General features: G+C 36.9%; 2 long non-coding RNA genes across 3 annotated transcripts; both read right to left on the bottom strand.

The window, feature by feature from the left end:
- Positions 1 to 806: 806 nt before the first annotated feature.
- On the bottom strand, positions 807 to 7,138 carry LOC311303174. Its single transcript, XR_014629732.1, has 3 exons — positions 6,898 to 7,138; positions 5,439 to 5,503; positions 807 to 965 (listed from the first exon to the last, which is right to left on the bottom strand). It is a non-coding gene; the product is annotated as an uncharacterized lncRNA (long non-coding RNA).
- A 529-nt stretch (positions 7,139 to 7,667) lies between these two features.
- LOC311304299 lies at positions 7,668 to 12,249 on the bottom strand. Of its 2 annotated transcripts, XR_014629905.1 has the most exons (4): positions 12,070 to 12,249; positions 11,901 to 11,945; positions 10,039 to 10,194; positions 7,668 to 9,909 (listed from the first exon to the last, which is right to left on the bottom strand). It is a non-coding gene; the product is annotated as an uncharacterized lncRNA (long non-coding RNA). The 2 variants fall into 2 exon arrangements; XR_014629906.1 differs by lacking the exon at positions 11,901 to 11,945 and having other exon boundaries at positions 7,670 to 9,909; positions 12,070 to 12,239.
- Between the last annotated feature and the right edge of the window lie 6,308 nt (positions 12,250 to 18,557).

The raw sequence follows: 18,557 nt of genomic DNA, 5'->3' as shown, positions 1-18,557 counted from the left end.
AATTCTCATTTACCACACGGCACACTGGTGGAGTAACATCTGTTAACTAAAAAGGAAAGAAATGTTTTTAAATAGCATGGCAACTTTGTGTAATTTAAAAAAAGCAAAACTATAATCTATTAGCAGTAACTAGAAAGAGTTGAGATGCACATTTTACAGCAGTTCACAGAGTAGCCTTGAATATGATTCATATTTTTCAGATGTATGGAGAAGGTAATCAGCATGCATCAGCACAGATCAAATGAGGCACTTACAACATCTCTTCTTTCTCTCGCTACATCTTTCATTACTTCATTCTCACTGATGACATCATGGTGTGGAAAAGCTTGTGACCATCCAATCAGCATTAGGAGAAAGACTAGCGACTTTGCCATCTGATCCATTCTAAACAACTGTGGAGAGGTATCTTTTTAAATTGATTAAAGTTTAGATTACATTCCACATTGGCTATAATATGTTCATTAAAATTTACGTGCCATAAATTTGTTGCAGGCCCAGCTGACGGATTACTGTAACCTGTAAAACAGGATAAAATGATAAGAACGGGAGAGTCGTGTCTGCTCTTTTACAGCTTCTCTGCAGATATATTTATTTAATGCACAATAAGTCAATTTTAGAACAACAGTTGCTTTTAAAGCATTAATTCACATTATTTTGTCTGTCTCATTACATCACGTTGTCACCAACATCAAAATAAATCACTTTTTGACACTCTTTTAACTCAGCTCATTTCTACACTTTACCTTCTTAACATTTAACTTTTATATTATATATATATATATATATATATATATATATATATATATATATATATATATATATATATATGTAACCCTCTTCGTCTGTGTGCTCCCCCAAATGTCTCTGCGTTGTGTTTGGATGATGGTTGAATGAGGAGGACACAAATATCGTTGTCGTCACAGCAGTGAGTGAAGCTTATTTATTGGGCTCTTCTGCATCAGCCACTTTTCACAAGGAAAATAGAACTGTTAGTTACTAATATCAAAAATTAAAAATGCATACAATATCACAAAACGAAACAATACAGTTCTAGCTGCAGTTATATTGAACCTTCAATAACAGGGGTTCTCAAAGACTGGAAAAATAACTTTCCACATATGACAATTAATGTTAAATGTCACATGCATCCAAAGTACAAAGACTATAACCCAAAATACTCAGATAAATGTTAAACACAATACAATATACAGAAAAATATACCCCATCACATGGAAGGTAAAACTATCAGAAATACAAAACCATCCGTCTTATATTCGGGTATATACGGTATTCAAATAACATGGATGGCCAATATAATTAAAGAAATGTAATAGATGTAACAGAGAACCATAGATATCATATATAAACGCTAGATGTCTTATGGCGCAGTCACTTCCGGCATCATCGTTCGGCCATCTTGTGACAGTGCTCTGTGCATTAAGGTGAATGATCAGCACGCACACAAATCCTCTTATCTCGCTGAAATCTTGACGGATTTACAAACGGTTTGGTTTCTTTCAAACGTTATTAACGTGGCTATAATTCCGAATGCTTGAAAATGTATGTTATAATTTTTCATATGTATGCAGTGTATGTATGCAGTGTCATAACTACATCTCTGACGTTTATAACAAACCAAACCGTTTGAAAATCGGTAGAAAAATTAGCAAGTTATGGTTATTTAAAAGTACATGCACCATTGAAGTAGTGAGCGAGTACACTGTCGCAAGATGGCCGCCACGTGCGGACGTCGACCATAGACAGTAAAAGAAATGGACACAGCGACCCCATTGGATTCAACGGAGACAAAGTGAAGCCAATTAGAAACTTTTACTTCCTGGGGGTCCAGCGTACTGCGCAGACTCAAACTGAGCTCGACGACGTAGATGTGACGTGAGCAAACCGTCTGTCTTCTAGTAGCTGTGCCAAGATCAATCTGAATCATTCCCTTCCGAAACTTGCAGAGACGGAGAGCGTGAGTATGAGCTGTCCATGATCTTGGAGCAGGAGAAACTTTTTGTAGGTGTTCTGATTAATAACTTTGTCATTTTGCCTCCACGTCCTCCCGATTGCCCGCGAGCTTCTCCTCCTGTCCATACGGTAATTTCCTACTGTGCGACAGAGAGTCGCGTGGCTATGACGCAATCGTTAGCCTACTTTTACAAAAACTGCTTCTACAGGGCCATAACGTAAGCTACAAGGTAATGGAGCCTTTTATACATTTTCGTGTTTCTTTAGAAATAAATAATGGACAAATGGAGTCTTTAAACGCCTCAGATGTGAAGTTATTCGCTGTCAAAGTGACGCCAAAATGAATGGGAGTCAATGGGATGCTAACTGCAGGTGGGGTTCCGCTAGCCAATGGCGGCGCCCGGGGGTACCTTCAAATTAATACAAATCCCTGCCCCCCTGACGTCGACCTCCATTGGCCAGCAGTGCGCACGAGACATCTAGCCTTTATATATCATAGATATATACACTAGATGTCGCCTTGGGGTTCTAAGCATGCGTCAAAACCGCCGCCATCTTGGAACAGGGGTCTTGTCATAGGAAGTAGCTAGGTAACGCTGCTTTCTCCGCCTGTACTTCGAATTCATGGATGATGCCGGACTTTTGTGCTGCGTATGGATGTTCACACGAACGAAATCTAAACCAGACAGCAAGGGATTACATTTACTCTGTGGATGGCAGTAGTCAAGTTGTTTTTTTTTAGAAGTTAAGTGTACATTTCTCTGCTTGGAAGAAGAAAATTAACTGTGATTCTCGCACAGAAAATTAATTGTGAATGTGCTGTACTCTTTAGATATTATTTGAAATAACCCTTGTGTTTAAAATGTACAATATGCAGGAGTTGATCCTCAATACCCACTTTTGGCTGTGTTGTTCCTAACTTTTGATTTTTTTTACCGATTGTAGCCTACTCAAACTTTGTAAAAAAAAAAAAAAAAAGAGTGGAGCTTGTAACCTGTAAGTACAGTCCTAATAGTATGCTTGTCCTTTCCCTGTAAATCTTCAAACAGTACATCCATGATTATTATACATAGAATTCCACAAATCCTATGTATGTGTATGTTTTGCACAAGGATACAGTGGGCTCAAGAGCCGCGTTTCCACTGTCGGGCCAGGGCCGGGCCGTGCTAGTGCGTGCCAGGGCCAGTCGCGTTTCCACTGTCACTTCCGGGGCTTGATCGGGGCTTACTCGGGGCCAACGGCCAGGATTTCTGGCCCGTCGAATACCTTAGGCCAAAGCGGGCCAGCTCGGGCTAGAGGAGTGGTTACCAACAGAGGAGCTGTTTACCATTGGGAGACGGCAGCGCCGGATGATTCTGTCAGCATTTAAGACTTAAAAATAAAATAATTTAAATCGCGTTCATGTTTGAATGCCTTCTGTTTGTGATGCAAAAGACTATGCGCGCTAGCCGTTACCATAGTAAACATAGTAAACGCTTGAAGATACGCATAGTAAAAAAAAAAAACAACATAGCGAACGCTTGAAGAAATCAGACCAATCTTAAAGGCTATCACAGTCATGTTTTTATTTTATCTGTCAGTAGCCTACGTCTCGTCTCTTTAAACCGGACTATCAAAAAATAAAGTAACTTTTTTTTCGGGAGCTTCCTCTGTTTCTCTGACTGAAAATATCTGTATGGGAGTCGAGAGAGTGCTAAAGCTCCTCAGGTCGTATGGCATATATTTGTAGAAAATATAATTTTTTTCTAAATGTGATGTAAATATGTCCTGTAACTAAGTTACCAGATAAAGAAACAGACGCGACTGAAAAAGTAAGTGTGTCCTGTCCTCTTTCTTTTGTGACCTAACGGTAATTTATTTCTGAGTGACTAATGTGCAATTTTACATAAATTTATTCATTATGATCAATGTATCACTTTTTATTGTAAACCTGTGGTAAAACATCAATGCTTGGGTTTTAAATATTCAAGTAGCTGCTAAACAAACAAACAAACAAACAAAAGCTAGCAAACGGCCGCTTTTATCGTGTTTGTTTTCAACGCTGTTTCCAGTGATTTCTGATTAGTTTTCTGATAAAACTTCCATTTGTTGGTGAAATGATGGTTTAGTGTGACGTTGTCCCAGAGAGGCGTGTTACGGGCGTGTTTTAGTGAAGCGCTGTGGAGCTTCTGGCCCGACAGTGGAAACGCATGCCCGGTGCTATTGGCCCGAGGCTATTAGCCCGGCACGGCCCGTTTAAAGCCCTGGCCCGGCCCTGGCCCGACAGTGGAAACGTGGCTTGTTTCTTCCTTGCAAACTGGGGATGGAGGTGTGGAAGGACATTGGAATTTGTGAAAATGTCAACTGTTTAAAGCCTTTCTTTAAAGTGAATTTCGTTTTGTATAAATTGTATCTTAATTTTAATAATTTTTTTCATCAAACAATTGCCTGGATTTAGGCCTAATTAATAAGAAGCAAATATAACGAACATACAATATAATCATGGAGGCGCCCGCGCGCGGTCACTTGCATTGCACGTGAACTGGAGCGCATCTCATCATAAATTAACGAAACTCAGTGTATGCCTCACACAGACATGAGAAATACATCAAATACACAAAGCTTGAAATGTCTTTAAACGAAATAATTCAAAACGAAAAGAAAAAGGCTACTGTCTGATTATGTAATCCATTATGTGCATTTCTCTTTATAGGCGCGTTCACTACGAATATGGCGATCGTCAACTTCATCTTTGCAGTCGAGTCGACACTGTAAGAAAACACTAGTATATTAATAAAAAGTCAATGTACGCGTATCACCGGATTTACAAATGCACATCTTGCTTGTTGCACGTACACAAAGTATGTCGAAATAACGAGATTATTATGTTGAAATAACATTATTATTAATAATACATCTTTAGAATATTTGATTGAATGCTAAATGTTGCGCTTGTTCAATTTAATAAAATTAAAACTTTAATTGTAATCATTAAAATAACTGAATATTAAATATTTAGTGGCCAAGTTTTGCTAATATATATATATATATATATATATATATATATATATATATATATATATATATATATATATATAAAGTAGCGATAGTTCATTCTAAGTTTACTCAAGTGAAATAATGTGACTAATAAACTTAGGCCTATAGCACTATGCATTATATTTTGAAAAATAAGTAGATTATCTTAATATCAAAAACTTTAATTTTCTCTGGACTCGATGATAAATACATGTCTGACCGTTGGAACGAACAAAAAAAACTAGAAAATCGCATTCATGACGATTTATGGTGATTTTATTTCCGTTAGACCCTTGCCTACATTGACGCTGATGCATTAAAGAGGAGGGGCTCCCCTGTCCCAAGATGGCGGCTCTGTTGACGCATTCGTTCCAATGAACTGCCGTATACAAGGCGACATCTAGTGTTTATATCTATGTTTATATATGATATCTATGCAGAGAACATCTTACCTTTTCACAACAACAGCTCCACCCATCCACACAGTGAAACACTCGAACACAGCGCCCCCCTAAGGCTGGGAGAAACATATTACATCTTCCATATATATATACAGTATATATATATATATATATATATATATATATATATATATATATATATATATATCATATTTTATAAACAATGCTACCAATATTCATTAACACAATTATACTAAGTAAGAATTTACTTCATATGAACTCTGAAAGTGTGTATTCAAAAAGGCACTTGCTCCTTAAAACCATTGTGCAACACAATTCACTCTTTTACCTCCATAGGAATGGATTATTTATGGATACACAGAGATTGTGGCTTTCTATGCTTCTCTCAGTGCCTGGTCACGTGACTGGAAAGCGCGTCAAATGCGATCAGAGTGAGCTTCAAAGATACACTTAACGCTACCTATTAACTCATTAACATGAGTAAACAAACTTATTATGACTCAGGCACTATCAATACAAAACTATCGTTAAGATATAATGACCACTGGAGCATACTTATCTTTGAGCATAGGGTAGAGTGGGGGAAAACGCCCCCCTTAAGGAAAATGTGACATTACAGTGAAACAAAACATAAATGTGACTAGAATTGCCATCCCGGTTTTGAGTGACTATGGCAGGAGTTATTCACCAAATATTAAAATTGCTCAGCCTTCATAATTAATTAGCATTTTGACTGAAAATATTTTTGTACAAAGGGGGCGTTTTGCCCCAGCAGTGGGGTAAAACGCCCTCCAAGGTGGGGTAAAATGCCCCCTTTCTTACAAACCAGTTTGCTTCACAGATCAACAGCAAAATTGAAAAAAAGGCGTTTTACCCCTCAGCGTAGGGGGCGTTTTACCCCACAAGCTATGACTTTTAAAAAAAAAGTTTAATTTTTTTAATATAATTATATTCCTTATAAATAACATATGATCTCAAACTACAGACTTCACTATTCATCTATCATACATCACTGTGATATCCTGCAGAACAATATTCTCTTAAACACTTGTTTACTAATATCTGAAAATTATAGCATTTACCATGTAATCCTCTTCTCTTCAAATATGTCGCTGGTGTCAGCTTCTCCATAGAGATTTGTATATCCCCGTTATCAACGTAGTGCATAGCAACAGTAAAAATGTATATTGACTACTTTTAGTGGTTATTTTGGGAAAAACAGGTGGGGGGCGTTTTACCCCAGGGGGGCGTTTTCCCCCACTCTACCCTACATCAAGACAAACAAAACGTCATCAACTAAAACACATTTAACACTTTACATTCACCAAACAAATAGTGCGATCACTGTCCTATCGTTAAAGTTTTCTCTTTTGAATGTCCATATTTTTACCTGTAAAACAGGATAAAATGATAAGAACGCTGAAATATTTCGCTGAAAATAGCTGACTAAAACCACTCAATGTAAAGCACCTGTCTGTTTTTTACTTACTGCTTTAAGTGATGAATCATCAACGTAGAATAAGATTATTCACCTCAGTTTAAGTCCCCATCCTTTCTGAATTTGTTTGCTAAGATGTGCCAATCCTTTATATATAGGCTACTAAACCCTCAGACACAGAGCCCTCTCACACAGAGGTTTACATTCATAACCAATCAGTGGAACATATTTAAGAATGTGCAAAATATGCTGTGAATGTTTAACCTGTTCAGACAAGTCCCTGGTGCTTTTGTCATGCCAATCTGTGTAGGATTATTAGTGGAAGCAAATATGAGTTGTCCCTAAGAAATGCATATTATTTAAGAAATATCATTTAATATCACAGAACTAAACTAAATATATTAGGACCTAATACATAATATCCCTAAAGTTAAGTATTGCTGGTGTTTAGGTTCTGTTAGGTTCTAAATTTTAAGGGTTATATTTGGTAGAAGTAGCTGTAGGTTACCACTTCAGTGCGATACTGCTACGATTGCAGTCATTTATTTGGTTCATTCTTTACCAAAATCTCTAGTTCTTCAGACCGATCATGTCAAAACGGACAGATAAATTGTTCAATTTTGCAAAAAAAAAAACATGGCAAAGGAAGGCTTGAGTTTTGACTGAGCATTTTTAAGTTCACATCAATTGCTTTTAAATATAAGGTGTGTGATCCTGATTTTATTATATTTGTGGATATTTATCAGAGCAGGGAGAACTAGGACACCTTATAAACCAAAGATTATTTTAATGATTATTAACTTCTACAGTGTTTTATCATGTGATGCCTCATTTAGCTGTATATTAAACTTATGAACTATGTGATATAACACGTTACAGCCTAACCTTGCTGTTGTTTCTAGGTTGCTATAGGTTTTACATGGTGTTGTAGTCCTATTATTCCTAACTGTGATGGCTATCAATCAGTCAGACCCCATGCCTCTCTCTCACACACAAGTTACGTGGTCTTTTGAATAAGTTCCCCCACAGTGAGCACTGTAAATTATGCCTTTAATTGATTGAAATAAAAGCCTCAATATGTGACCAGTACTGTACATGTGCTTAAAGTAAAACATTATAAAGCACTTTATAAAGTACAACGAAAATTAGAATGAATATAAATACTGTACATACCACTACTTCCACAAGTTTGATTTTATTCTCGAAAGCTACAGCAACATAAATAGTGAAACTACATGATTGCAGTAAGATAAAGAATAAAAAAAGTGTACGCCCGTTTCACACATACTCCGTTTGCAGTGCGTATGCGGTGCGTATTTTTTTCCGTACCCATGTTAACAGGTTAGAGCTTTCACACTGCACGCGGTTGCAGTCCGTCGATCCGTTCCAGTTGCGGTGCGTATACAGCAGTGCAGAGATCGTTTCCGCACCGAGTCTATTTTTGCTGTGCTGCAAACGCTGAATTAAAGTGACAGCACATGGTTCGTGGTCAAAATGAACACAGATTGACCTGAAAATGTAGAAATTTCACCATAAATGCGATTAATGAAATAAAATGTAGTAATCTCACCATAAATGTATTTAATTAAATACTACTTTTTCCACAAGACCGGGGTAAAGCAAGGAAAGCAACAATTTACCTCAACAAGGCGACATACAACACTTGTCTCATTCGTGGAGGTAAAAAAAAACAAGTTCTTTGTGACATGCAAGATTTATTGTATTAAAATTTAAATGAAAAAGAAAAGGCATGCAAGTGGGCTGTTTTTGTCAATTTTAAGTTTTAATTTAAAATGTTTGCGATTTAATATGTAGGCTACATGGTTAAATTTTATCACTTGCTTGAGCAACTTAATATAAGTAGAAGTAGGCTATGCATTGAGTAATAGGCTGCCGTTGTTTAAATTGTGTTTAAACGTGCATACGTCTATTAAAGAGTGTATGTACAAAGAGAATCGCAATGCTGAGACGTTAAGACCGGGGTAAATCAATGGAAAATACAATTTACCTCAACAAGGCGACATAATGAACAACACTCGTCTCATTCGTGGAGGTGGAAAAGTTCTTTGTGACATGCAAGATTTATTATATAAAGATTTAAATTATGCAAGGAAAGGGTATGAGTCTGCTGTTTTTGTCAATTTTACGTTTTAATTTAAAATGTAGGCTTTGCGATTTCAAGTAGGCTACATGGTAAAATATTTTACCACTTGCTTGAGCAACTTAATATATAATTATATAGAAGTAATGCATTTAATATGTTGTTTAAATTGTGTTTAAACGTGAATACGTCTATTAAAGAGTGTAGGCTATATGTGTACAAAGAGAATCGCAATGCTGACAAAAAAAAAACATTTTTTAAATAAAAGTTGCTGATAACTTCTTGATTTTAAATACAAGAGAGAGTAGCCTATGTATTTGTGGTATAGCCAGCAGCGGATCAGTTACGCACTGCAAACGCAGCATATGTGAAAGCACTATTGCGCGTGCTGCTCCTGCACTGCATACGCACTGCAACACGCACCGCACACGCACTGCACACGGAGTATGTGTGAAACGGGCGTTATACTGTCACAGTTTACTACACCATATCATTGTCACATTTACATACAATGCACATCCATGTTAAAACAGTAAAGATTTGAGTGCCATCAGTATTAAACTTGACCAAAGAGAGATGGTTGTGGTGGAGCTACTGGATGTGGGTTTGACAGTCATCACTGGACTGATTGTGGTCACAGGGCGTTTTATATTAAAAGGGCACTTTGCCTTGTTCCCTGCCTTGTCCATCACACTAATCTCCACATCTTTGAAGCAACAGGAACCAATACATTTCACAATGGTTGCATTGTAGCCATTTTCATCTACAGTTGTATCAATGTAGAAGTAAAAGGTAGTGTTGAATTCACTAGAGTCAGCGGCAGAAAAGGAGGGGTGATCAATTCCTGAACCAGCACCATCTGACATGATGTAAGTCACTTCCCAGCTTGCATTTCGACATGACAAAGGACAGTCCAAACTCTCATTTACCACACGGCACACTGGTGGAGTCAAGTCTGTGACCTAAAGAGAAAGTATAGCTGCATGATATTTCTGACCATTAAACACCAAATGTGTTTAACTTATACTGTAGCAGTAAAACTAATATTAGGGAATCAGCATACATGAGTACAGATGAAATGAGGCACTTACACTCAGTATAGCATCTTGTCTTTCTTTCTCTACCTTGTCAACATCTTTCATTGCTTTATCCTCAGTGGTGACATCATGGTATGGAAAGGCCTGTGACCATCCAATCAGCATGCAGAGAAAGACTAGCGACTTTGCAATCTGAACCATTCTGATCAACTGAAGAGATTTTAAGAATAGATTTAGATGAAAGTTTATTGTTATAAATAACGATATTGGCAAGAGTATTAATTTCCGTGAAGCCTATTCTAAGGTTTCTCCTTGTGTTTTTCACGTACAGACGACAACGTTGACGATCTCTGTTCACATGTATCCACAAAAACGACTAAAAATGCAGTGTTATGCCTGCCAGGCCAGTTGATGGTGATGTCACTTTGTAAAGGAACACGTAATACGCATGCACATGACCTTACCGTTTCCACAAATTTGTGCTTTTGTTGTTTACACAGAGACGATAATCGTTTTCAAAAACTAGCACGTTGAAACCCGTTCTCAAAAGCTCAGGCCCCCACATCATTACTTCCGTTTGGAAGTTCCATTACCTTCGGTTACATTAACGTTTTCAGGCCCCCACATGTAAATGAACAGCTAAAATGCATAAAAAGTTTTCCGTTTTTAGTGGAAAACAGTGTCATGTAAACGGCTCCTTAAGGCTATGTCTACATTAATCCAGATACATTTGAAAACTGTGTTTTCCTTTCAAAACGTTCCCCATTCACGTCTGAAAATGCTTAAATCACTGTACTGCGTATGCGCAAAACATAATTAAAGTTCATGAGATGATACAGATCCAGCAGAGCAGACACGATCGTTTTATTAGTAAAATATAAAAAAAAATATGATCCCACCACTCACTATTGCGTCCAGGTTGCACTCAAAATCATGGTCAACTTGGGAGAGCGTTTTCAAAAAGCTCCATCTTCGCTGACAAAAACGGCGTCTCAGGGGCTGTTTACACGACACCGTTTTCAACTAAAAAAAATGAAACCTTTTTTATGCGCTTTGGCAGTTCATTTACACGACACTGGCATTTGGGGGGACTGAAAACACAACATTCTGAAAACGGGTTTCAAAGTGCAAGTTCTTGAAAACTATATTGTTATCGTTTCTGTGTTTAACTACAAAAGCGTCTATCTGTGAAAACGGTGACGGCATGCGCATTACGTGCTTAGTCTAGGCATGCGCATTTGGCGCGAGTGCTCTGTAAAAGAATAGCCTAGCCTACTTATGAGAGCAGGCGCGTAGTCTTTCTTTACAAAGTGACATCTCCAACTACTGAGTCGTTTTCGAGGTGTGTGAAGAGGGATCGTTGTCATCTGTACAAAGAAAAAACTTTGTATTTTTTGTACATTGTTGTCATGCAAACGTATACCCTCAGTGTGGACGGAAGGCCAAAATGGAGATAAAAAGATGCGTTTTCAAACAAAAACGTATTAGTGTGAATTGATTTTGTTTATATTTATGAGAGTACTGATTAAGATTTTTCCAGTGTAGGCCTATATTCTCAGCTTTACAACACTTGTTTACACAACACAAATGTCACAGCAAGGGCAAACTTTCATCATAACGGATTTCCCGTTCTTTCAGGTAATCACTTCCTGAAAGCACATGCATCTTGTTGAGATAATTTTGGTTAATATGTAACTACGTAATCTTTCTCACGCGGAAGAACTAGAGAAGCTAAAAAATAATGCAGGCAGCAAGAGTAGCTTCTCAACTTAAAAACACAGTTTTATGTACCGTTTCTCACTTCGTCATGACGGTCATGCATTATGTTAGTCTTCAATAACAGGTAGGCTATAATAAATGTCTTTGAAAAGAGACTTGAAACTTTATAAAGGTTTATAAAAGTTACTTTCTATTACCTGTTTGTTTTGTCAAGCGAGATTATCAGTTAAAATAAAATATGCCTATAAGTAAAAAAAAAAATAAAAAAAGCACATTAATATAAGCATTTATAGGCAAGAAAACATATTACATGTTGTTTCAGCAATAAAAAGCCACCACAACGTTGCTTAATATGGAAATACTTACCGTTATAAGCGATAAAATCTCAGTAATGATGAAAGTAGTGAAATCTCAGGTAGTAAGATTAAGCGCCTCAGTTTAGGTCCTTCTCTGTTCCAAATGATTTTTGAGACATGTGTTTGTAATATTTCATACACTCTCAGACCGTCAGACACACCCATGCATGTCAACATGACCCAATATATCGTCAGAGCCGGTCAGTGGAACGTGAGCTTGCACAATATGAAGTGATTGTTAGGCTGCTTGGTCAAGCTGTTAAGTATTATTAAAGTAGATATTGCCAAGTAAATATCCTTTGAAATGAAGCATGGGAGCCTGTGACAGGAAGTGAGGCATAACTAACTACATAAAAAAACTTTTTACTCTGTCTTACATCACTTTCTTCATCTTATGTATGCTTTGTATTGTATTTGTAACTTAATTTGCTTAACACAAAAGAAGATATTTTGAAGAATGTCAGTAACCAAACAGTTGAGTATGTTTTTCCATACTATGGAAGTCAATGGGGTCCATCAACTGTCTGGTTTCTAATATTCTTCAAAATATTTTCCTTTGTGTTCAGCAGAAGAAAGAAATTCATACAGGTTTGAATCAACTTGAGGGGGAGTAAATGATGACAGAATTTTCATTTTTAAGTGACTATTCTTTTAAAGGGGCTATATGTAGAATTTAGAAACCCTTGTTATTAGCAACATTGATGGCTGTTAAGTAAACTGCAGCCAGCAACTCCTTTCTTCTTACTCGCACTCTTGCAAGTGTAACATACAAGAGACTGATTCAATGCCATGATATAGTCACGGCAAAGTTCATTTTCGTTCTTCTTCGCTTAGAAGTACTGCAGCGATATACTGATAACAAACATTTAGACGCCGTCCACGCTGCTGAGAGTGACGTTAGGTGAATATGTAAATATGTGCGCTTTCCTCTCAGTAGCAAAATAAACACAGCTGTGAGATAGCAGCAGTTAAGATAGCATCTGATTATAGCGATGTGGATATGTTTGTTCAAGCTCTGCATTTCAATGACATGTCGACAAATGAAGCAGCCTAATTAAAATTACAGATTGACATTATAGTACAGAATAGCTCTGATGACATTAGAGTCACAGAATGGAAAATATGCTCTTGGGAGAGTGCATAAACTTCACATCCTTTTGATTTTCCTGAAAAAAAAAAAAAACATCCAGAGTCCAGTCTGGCTTTCATAGACATCCTAAGAGGTCAGAGAAACTTATTTCGGACAGACTTCTGAGGCAGCGTAACGGTTTAATAATCTACAGCAAAATAAAGTGAGCTTTGGTGAGAACTAATCAAATATTTAATTGCTACAATAGTAATGTCTCGCTAGAAATGACATCAGAAGTAGAAATGGTCAGAAACATATTTACACACACACTTACCACCAAACGCAACTTTCAGACGACATCTTTATTCTTTAGCTCATTGTATTCGGACGGACCTTTATGTCTTCCTACTTGGAATGAGTCCTCCGAAGGCTTGACCATGCAGGCTTGACAGGAGGTTAGCTATTTGTTAATATACAGTGGGTATGGAAAGTATTCAGACCCCCTTAAATTTTTCACTCTTTGTTATATTGCAGCCATTTGCTAAAATCATTTAAGGTCATTTTGTTTCCTCATTATTGTACACACAGCACCCCATATTGACAGAAAAACACAGAATTGTTGACATTTTTGCACATTTATTAAAAAAGAAAAATTGAAATATCACATGGTCCTAAGTATTCAGACCCTTTGCTCAGTATTTAGTAGAAGCACCCTTTTGATCTAATACAGCCATGAGTCTTTTTGGGAAAGATGCAACAAGTTTTTCACACCTGGATTTGGGTATCCTCTGCCATTCCTCCTTGCAGATCCTCTCCAGTTCGGTCAGGTTGGATGGTAAACGTTGGTGGACAGCCATTTTCAGGTCTCTCCAGAGATGCTCAATTGGGTTTAAGTCAGGGCTCTGGCTGGGCCATTCAAGAACAGTCACGGAGTTGTTGTGAAGCCACTCCTTTGTTATTTTAGCTGTGTGCTTAGGGTCATTGTCTTGTTGGAAGGTGAACCCAGTCTGAGGTCCAGAGCACTCTGGAGAAGGTTTTCGTCCAGGGTATCCCTGTACTTGACCGCATTCATCTTTCCCTCGATTGCAACCAGTCGTCCTGTCCCTGCAGCTGAAAAACACCCCCACAGCATGATGCTGCCACCACCATGCTTCACTGTTGAGACTGTATTGGACAGGTGATGAGCAGTGCCTGGTTTTCTCCACACATACCGCTTTGAATTAAGGCCAAAAAGTTCTATCTTGGTATCATCAGACCAGAGAATCTTATTTATCACCATCTTGGAGTCCTTCAGGTGTGCTTTCATGTGTCTTGCACTGAGGAGAGGCTTCCGTCGGGCCACTCTGCCATAAAGCCCCAACTGGTGGATGGCTGCAGTGATGGTTGACTTACTACAACTTTCTCCCATCTCCCGACTGCATCTCTGGAGCTCAGCCACAGTGATCTTTGGGTTCTCCTTTACCTCTCTCACCAAGGCTCTTCTCCCCCGATAGCTCAGTTTGGCCGGACGGCCAGCTCTAGGAAGGGTTCTGGTCGTCCCAAACGGCTTCCATTTAAGGATTATGGAGGCCACTGTGCTCTTAGGAACCCTAAGTGCAGCAGAATTTTTTTGTAACCTTGGCAAGATCTGTGCCTTGCCACAATTCTGTCTCTGAGCTCTTCAGGCAGTTCCTTTGACCTCATGATTCTCACTTGCTCTGACATGCACTGTGAGCTGTAAGGTCTTCCTAATCAAGTCCAATCAGTATAATGAAACACAGCTGGACTCAAATGAAGGTGTAGAACCATCTCAAGGATGATCAGAAGAAATGGACAGCACCTGAGTTAAATATATGAGTGTCACAGCAAAGGGTATGAATATTTAGGACCATGTGATATTAGTTTTTCTTTTTTAATAAATGTGCAAAAATGTCAACAATTCTGTGTTTTTCTGTCAATATGGGGTGCTGTGTGTACAATAATGAGGAAAAAAATGAACTTAAATGATTTTAGCAAATGGCTGCAATATAACAAAGAGTGAAAAATGTAAGGGGGTCTGAATACTTTCCATACCCTCTGTATAAGTGTATATAACTTGAGCAAAGAATGATTTCTCATCATAAAGCATCACAAAAATCCTTTCACTGTTTCCTAGATGTGTAAACATATTTCCTTTTGGTATTTTAAATGTCAAATAACCAGACTTTCTGAGATTTCCTAATTTTCCTGAAACTGTTTGTTTGCATCACTTTTTCTCAACACTTTTTCATTGTCTCAACCAGTACTTTCGTAATGGTTCAAAGTGTTTCATTATTTGCTATTACATTTCACCAATTAAGCAAGAGGCAGCCAAATTATCACACAATAAATTCGGACAAGGTGAATCAGGTCCCATGTGTAAAGTAAATCACATAAATATTCACATTAAATAATAAAGGGACATAATGGACTCTAACCTTTTTGTGTTTTAATAAATGGATTATTAATAGATGGCTATTTGTCTAACTTGATCACAGAGGAATCAATATTGCAGTTCAAGCCTCCACACGGAGGCTTAAAAATTACAATTCTGAAATTCATACAGGTTTGAAATAACTTGAGGGCGAGTAAATGATGACAATTTTCATTTTTAAGTTTTTAACCTTTTACCTTTAACAAAAGACATCACAATTATATAATAAAAGTACGTAATCAGTGATGCGTACAGCTATGTGGACATCTTGTGTTTATTGCTTCCTTTGGCTTGTGTTGTGAAATCATGGAAATTACGCAGTCCTCCGGAGAACTCCAGCCCCAATGTGGACAGTCTTGGTATTGTAATCCTGGAGTGAAAGTGTGCAAATTCATTTGAGCCTCCAATACGGGGAGATAAAGGACAAAACACACAATTGTTCCGGTTTTGCTCAAACTTGTGGAGTTCATGCAGTTCGAGCGCTGCTTCCTTTACAACAATCTGAATATTAAGAAAGTCTGACATTAGTGTAATGTTTGCAACTCAACTTCTGACTTTTTGGTTATTCTGATAAAACAACTTGTAATTTAAACATTTTGTATTAAATAAAAAATACAAACATTTTCACTAGTGCTCTCAGATATTTGGACCTCAGTGTATATATAAGTTTTTACTTTTTAGGATTGGTGGTAGCCTAGTGTAAAAGGGAAAGATGACAGTCAAATACTCTGCGTCAGAGATTCAGTCTCAGTGTATCACATTTTAAACTCCCTTTCACTGTATTTTTTTGATGTCTAGTTGTGTTGTGGTGTGGGATTATCTGAATTGTAAAAATAGAGATTATTAATTCCAAAAACAAGAAAGCATCTGAGCACATTTACTGCTCTCAGTAGTGAATCATCAGGACAAGTGATCTTGAGAGAGTCAGACTGCACTCTGATGTTTAATTCATCTAAACGAGACAGTTCACCTGTCAAGCATGTCTGGGTCAAGATATAATCTCTGGCCTGAACATAACACAAAAGAGAATAATCCAATCAGTTGTCATTATTATTATTATTATTATTATTATTTCATATCTTTAAGAAACGGCATATGGTGCTTTCCAAAAATAGGATGACAAAAAATACATAGTTAACTTAGAAATGGTTGGGTTTGGGTTTGTCCATATTTGACCCACACTGTTGACAACCCAGCATTTTTAAGAGTGAGAATAAAGAAATAAAGTTTCCATAAATTCTAGAAAAATATTTGTTTGAGTGTCTTCATTTTAATTTTAAAACTTATTTTTGCAGACTTTTTTGGATGCATGCAATCTGTGAGACACTAATGTAAATTATTTTTAGAAATTAATTTTTTTAATTAATAAATGTTTTTTAAATAGTTATGCAATATCAGTGCAACAGATTATTTTAAAGTTATGAAATTGTTTTATCATTTTATTTGTTCACTGGCTGTCACTAGGGTGGCACCTTTTCAAAAGGTACATATTTGTTCCTTTTAGGGACTAATATGTACACTTTACTTACTAATATGTACCTTTAAGGTATGCCAATATGCACCCTTTAGGTATAAAAGTGTACCTTTTAAAAAGGTACCACCCCAGTGACAGCTTTTGTGCCTTTTTTTCTGAGAGTATACAGTCCAGAAAGGTCAGGACCTCTGCAGTGAGACGGGCCAAAATCTTTGTTTTCTAGGGGGGGATACAGCGCACAATACACTATTTGTGAAAAGTGCACGGTTATTTTAAAAGATGGTATGTGGAAAAGGAATTAGATGATGAAACTTAATGGTGAATGTGATCTGAACCTGATCAAACAGATATAAAGGCTTATAATATTTATCAGTTACATGTGGCATTTATTTACTATGTACGACTGATCAATAAGCAATATATCCTTCTACGTTACAAGATCTAATTTCTCTCTTTTCTTATTTATACCCACTTGCCCCTTTCCTTACCCTTTCCGTTTCTCTTTCTCCCTTAACCATCCCTCTCTCCTCCTACCTTTTCCCGAACATTTGATAGATTGCAATTAGATATCCTTGTAAAATCAGCAGGAGTCGTTACTCAATCCTGCAGTTTACATTTCGGTTTTGTCGTCAGTCAATGGCATCCCCTCTTCTCCCCTCACCCTGAGTTCACTGCGTCTGACGCACAAATACTCCCCTATTTTATCTCCTCTTTCATTTTCCGTTACTGAGCTTTCTCTTCTACTCTGACTGAGTGTAGCTCTTTATCCATAAATTATACATCAGGTGAAGGTGACAGACAGAGAGAAGCTTTCATGCTATAATCATTAAATCTACTTAAATATGAAGGGTTAGATAAGCTGAGCATGAGTCGAGGTGTTAGGAGATACGTTTAAATGCACTGATCAAATCTGGAAAGATTAACAATGCTAAACACAAATGTGGGCATATGCCCCTTATAGCTGTCTACAATGAGGTCACCATCGTTTATAGAAATCTGTGAGATTGGATCTCAAAATATTGAACCTTTTAATAAAATATATATTAAAAGCTTTTTGCAAAAGAAAGCTTCAGAAACATAATAAATGTCTATACTGTCACTTTTGATCAATTTAATGCATCATTGCTGAATAAAATTATTCATTTCATTAATTCATTAAAAAAAAAAAACTCTTACTAACCCTAAACTTTTGAACAGTATGATAATGTTACAAAATCTTTCTATTTCAGATAAATGCTGTTCTTTTGAACTTTCTATTCATCAAATAATCCTGAATTTTTTTTTACACAACTGTTTTAAACATGGATGATAATAATAATAAATGTTTCTTGAGCATCAAATCATCATATTACAATGTTTTCTGAAGGATCATGTGACACTGAAGACTGGAGTAATGATGCTGAAAATTCAGCTTTGATCACAGGAATAAATTACATTTTAAAATATATTCAAATAGAAAACTATTGTAAAAATATTTCACAATATTACTGTTTTTGCTGTATTTTGGATCAAATAACTAAATAA

The sequence above is a fragment of the Rutilus rutilus genome (assembly GCF_951802725.1).
Source record: "Rutilus rutilus genome assembly, chromosome: 14".
NCBI classification, from domain to species: Eukaryota; Metazoa; Chordata; class Actinopteri; order Cypriniformes; family Leuciscidae; genus Rutilus; species Rutilus rutilus.
This window is presented reverse-complemented; position numbering and strand designations above follow the sequence as displayed.